The sequence below is a fragment of the Lithobates pipiens genome, unplaced genomic scaffold (genome assembly GCF_037356315.1).
Source record: "Lithobates pipiens isolate NorthernLeopardFrog02 unplaced genomic scaffold, aLitPip1_a1.2 Scaffold_8, whole genome shotgun sequence".
NCBI classification, from domain to species: Eukaryota; Metazoa; Chordata; class Amphibia; order Anura; family Ranidae; genus Lithobates; species Lithobates pipiens.
Window position 1 is genome coordinate 302,402,306 of NW_027507903.1, and position 5,252 is coordinate 302,407,557.

The 5,252-nt window shown below is 37.2% G+C and overlaps 1 long non-coding RNA gene across 1 annotated transcript; it reads right to left on the reverse strand.

Moving 5' to 3' along the window:
* Positions 1 to 1,280: 1,280 nt before the first annotated feature.
* LOC143960767 (uncharacterized) lies at positions 1,281 to 3,947 on the reverse strand. Its single transcript, XR_013270376.1, has 3 exons — positions 3,881 to 3,947; positions 1,549 to 1,919; positions 1,281 to 1,441 (listed from the first exon to the last, which is right to left on the reverse strand). It is a non-coding gene; the product is annotated as an uncharacterized LOC143960767 (long non-coding RNA).
* Between the last annotated feature and the right edge of the window lie 1,305 nt (positions 3,948 to 5,252).

The window sequence follows — 5,252 nt, forward strand, 5'->3', positions numbered from 1 at the left end:
AAATTATCAACAACGGAAAAGTACCAAAATATTAATCATCAATTCGACATCTGGCATTATGTGAAAAATTTAAAACGTAAACTTATGCAAATTTCCAAAAAAAAATGTATCGACCAATTCAGCCGTGGATTCGAGCCATATTGACACATTTCTATTGGTGTAGTCGAGATTGTAATGGAAGCGAGGAACGTTTTAAGCTTCTGTGGGAATCTCTACTACATCATGTAGTAAATGTACATGTATGGAAAATTGGAGATACAGAGCACAAATGCCAACATGATGAGATCGATGTGCATTCTCCGACTGTTCCTTGGCTAACCATACACACCCCTGCATTTCACGCATTATCCTCAATTGTTTTGGACCCTCAGTTGGCAAAGGACATGAAACATCTCACTTTTTTTTGTCAGACTGGGGTCATCGAAACGTATCACAGCATGATTCTAAAGTATAGGCCCAAAAGAATCCATTTTAAAATGGATTCAATGGATGCAAGAACTAAATTGGCGGCATTATGCCACAATCATAATGTGATACGTAAACCGGCTCTGACAAAAAAAAAGGATGCAAGTGGTGCTGAGATTTTGGTGGAAAGGAAAAACCTGGGAATTTCACGTGGCCGTAAAAAATGGATTGTTCGCAATGTATTTCAAAAGATGAACACTGACCACACTTTTGAAATGCTTGCAAACATGATTTCGATCATCGAGGGCACAATACATAGTTCTTGGACATCAAAAAATCTTCTGATGCCCAAAAACATAGCGCCTGTTGAGAGGCCGGAAACAAGTGCGGCGGTGCTTGAGCATATGACACGCTTTCCAACAGGTGTAAAATGAACTTGATAAGTGTGTCATATCTAAATAATTGAATTGACATTGCTATATTCGGCACTTTCCAAGGCACTACAAAACTTTAAAATTGCAAATGTTTTTGATTGTTTCATGTTGACTTGTTATGGTCTGTTGTTCTATCTTTTTTTCACCAAATTGTATTAAATTTTTTTATATATTGCTAAGTTTGTTGCATCTGTTGTTTTAGATAGTGCATACTCTTATCGTACACATCGAATTAATTAATAACTTTGATCCTCTTAGAAATAATACAAATAACTCATTCTCAAAAATTTAATTTTTTTATTTATAAATTTTACTAAAAACATTCCAAAATCAAATAAACTGCTAACATTAATAATATATAGAATAAAAAAAATGCAAAAAAGGTCAACTGTAAAAACTAAAAAAAGTAATTTAGTGAAACGCCATTTCCCGATGCGTCGTAGTCCTCGGAGTAAAGAAATCCAACATAACTCCCATTTGGATCTGGAAAGGTCTGACGCACTACTTTTACTGCACACGATGGGATGACCCTACGATTCCCCTTCCCTAAAAAACCGTAGATCCATGCAATAAAAGCACGATACGCTGTTTTGCGTAATCTCCTGAAATAAAAATTTTTTTTGATTTAAAACAAACAGATAACTTTAAGAGAACTTTTAATTTAAAACGATGGGTAGTCTCATGTAATAATATTAACAAATTCACTGACCTATTGTTGTCGGCATCGACAACAGGACGTTCCTCTAAATACAACATGGTAAACATGAGTCTGACGTGTTCCTCTGTTGCGATTTGAGACGTGAAAATATCTGCCTCTGTTATGCATTTCCTTCCCTCTGGTATGCATCCGTCTACCTCGGCTGTTTCCCGGCAACAAACTGATTCCACCTGGGTAGCCATTGGTATACAGCATTGACACTGACACCAGTCTATGTTGCCTATTCTGTCATCGTTCGTTTCTAGATTTTCTGATGTGGATGAGGCAACACTCGACGAAGTAACCGTTGGATTCACTGGGAAGGCACGGTCAATGTCTCGTGCGGGGTACCTTGCTAACAGCTGCTGGACTATTATCTTGCGCTAAAAGCAAAACATTGAATAGATAATTTTAAAATTTTATTTAAATCATATATTATTTTGTTTAATTAGCAATAAATAAAACAAAAATTTGAGATCTCTTGTACAAATGATTTTGGTTTTAAAAAAATAAATAAATAAAAAATTGAGGTAAGCTGATAGTTCTAATAGACATTGTTATATAATAAAATGTTTGTAAAAAAAAACTTTGATGTATTCTTCAGTCAATATATATGGATATAGAATTACATATTTTCTTGGCATAAGGTTGGCATAAGATTGGCATAAGGTGTTGATCTTGATCGCACACCGGTCAGCTAACTTTTTTTGGGGATAATTCATAAGCTGTAGTACCTAAAGCCGATGAATTGAAGGCGTGAGTCTTGCGGTTTTTTGGTTATTTTTTTTAAGCCAGCAGCTACAAATAATGCAGCTGCTGAGTTTTAGAATAATGACACTTAACCGCCCAGCGCGCACGCGATTGTGGCACCCAAAACCAAACTATCTATTGTCTCTCGGGTGCTGCCGCCTCCATCTTGGCTATGTGAATCAGGAAGTGGAGCCTTGCGGCTTCATTTCCCGTTTCCCTAATGTGCATGTGCGAGTCGCGCTCTGCAGTAAGGATGGTCCCCGCTATCTCTGGGATCTGTGTGCTTCACAGCAGGCAGCGGGGGACCTTTGCCAAAGGGCGTAGATATCTGCGGAAAGGGGTGTTTATTCTGCAGATATCTATCCCTGAAGTGGGTGCAGATACCTGTACTCCACCCAGAAAGGTCAAGATGGTGGCGCTGGAGGGGGGCAGTGTTCCTATGAGCGGAAGCTCCACTTTAGGGTGGACCTCCACTTTAAAAAAAATAAAATAAAAATAAAAAGAAAGAACAAATGATTTAAAGCGGGAGTCCACCGGGACTCCGTTTTTTTTTTTTTTTAAAAGCCAGCAGCTACAAATACTGCAGCTGCTGACTTTTAAAATGGTGACACTTACCTGTCCAGCGCGCCCGCGATGTCGGCACCCGAAGCCGATCTCTAGATCGACACTCGGGTGCTGCCGCCGCCATCTTGGGTATGGCAATCAGGAAATGGAGCCTTTCGGCTTCATTTCCCGTTTCCCTAATGCGCATGTGCGAGTCGCGCTCTGCAGTAAGGATGGTCCCCGCTATCTCTGGGATCTGTGTGCTTCACAGCAGACAGCGGGGACCTTTGCCAAAGGGCGTAGATATCTGCGGAAAGGGGTGTTTATTCTGCAGATATCTATCCCTGAAGTGGGTGCAGATACCTGTACTCCACCCAGAAAGGTCAAGATGGTGGCGCCGGAGGGGGGCAGTGTTCCTATGAGCGGAAGCTCCACTTTAGGGTGGACCTCCACTTTAAAAAAAAAAAAAAATAAATAAAAAGAAAGAACAAATGATTTAAAGCGGGAGTCCTCCGGGACTCCGCTTTTTTTTTTTTTTTTTTTAAAGCCAGCAGCTACAAATACTGCAGCTGCTGACTTTTAAAATGGTGACACTTACCTGTCCAGCGCGCCCGCGATGTCGGCACCCGAAGCCGATCTCTAGATCGACACTCGGGTGCTGCCGCCGCCATCTTGGGTATGGCAATCAGGAAATGGAGCCTTTCGGCTTCATTTCCAGGTTCCCTACTGCGCATGCGCGAGCCGCGCGGCGCAATCCGGACGGTCCCCGCTGCCTCTGGGAACTGTGTGTTTCCCAGCAGGCAGCGGGGCACTTGCTGAAGGGGGCGGGCTCTCTGCGGAAAGGGGCGTAACGTACGCCCCTTTACGCAGAGAGCTAGCCCGGAAGTGGGTGCAGTTACCTGGATTATCCAGGTAACTGCACCCCCCTCCCCCCTGAAAGGTGCCAATTGTGGCGCCGGAGGGGGGGGGGGATTCCGATGAGCGGAGGTCCATTTTAGGGTGGACCTCCGCTTTAACAAATGATTTTTAAAAACATAGATGGAAAACTTACTCTTTCCTCTTGACTAAATGAAGAATAGTATTCGACGATGTCTGCCACTGTTCCAGAATTATTAGCCTTCAAATGAAAAGGAAATTATGAATGGTCATTATATCTTCAAAACAAAATAAAAATAAAAATTTGATAAATAATAATTTTTACTTACCATGTTGATATCGAGAATAAATTTGGACCAATTTTTTTCTTTTCTGCAATGTTCAAAAATTAGGCAGTGATTAATGACTTTAGATCTGAATATAATGACGTAACGTTAAATGTAGGCAAAATAAAATAAAAATTGTAAGACCACAGTTTATATCTTTATGTTGCTATCTCTAAATATATATATATATATATATATATATATATATATATATATATATATATATATTCTAATGAGTGTGTGTGTGTGTGTGTGTGTGTATATATATATATCTCTAATAACATACACACTCTACCTACGGATATATTTTTAGGACCATGCAAACAAATGGTCTGAAATTGTCACTTCTAAAGAATTTACAACTAGTTAGATTAGATAAGAAAGGAATTGATATAAGGGGTGGGGTAGGGTAGGGGTGTATTTACAGATAAGGAGAAAAGCTAAGTAAGGTTTTTATTTTGATTATTTTTAAACTAAACACACATTTGTTTGCGAATATATACACACATAATATATGAAAATTACCACAATAAAAATAAAAAAATGTAAAATAATTATAATAATAAATGAAGGTGTATACATTTAATTTAATTATTTATTAAAAATATATTTATAAAGATAGATATATATTATATATATATATATCTATAGATGTATATATATATATATATATATATATATATATATATATATCGCTAGATATCTCTCTCTCTCTCTCTCTCTCTATATATATATATATATATATATATATATATATATATATCTATCTCTATTTATAAACATAGCACACCAATCATATATTTAGTTAGCTGGTATATATAAATGTAAAAATAAGACTTAAAGCTATTTAAAGTATGTGAATATATATACACGTATATATATATATATATAGTGTCCATATCTACATTTGTAATATGTATATATATATATATAGCCGAGAGAGATTTAAAAATATAATTTATTAAAAAAAAAAAAAAAAAAAAAACTTTTGCTAAAGGAATAATGTCAACAAAAAGCCTGCATAGATTAGATTGTAATTGCCATGTTAACACAAGGCCAGCATCTGTGAAATGGCTAGAGAGGCAGATAACAAAACAACAAACCCAAAAAAAAAAGGATCTAGGCTTGGGGTGGAAGGGGGAAAACTGCTATAGAAAAATAATATTAAAACTTTATTATAATTGTTTTAAAAAAAAAAATACAGTACATATGTATGTGTGT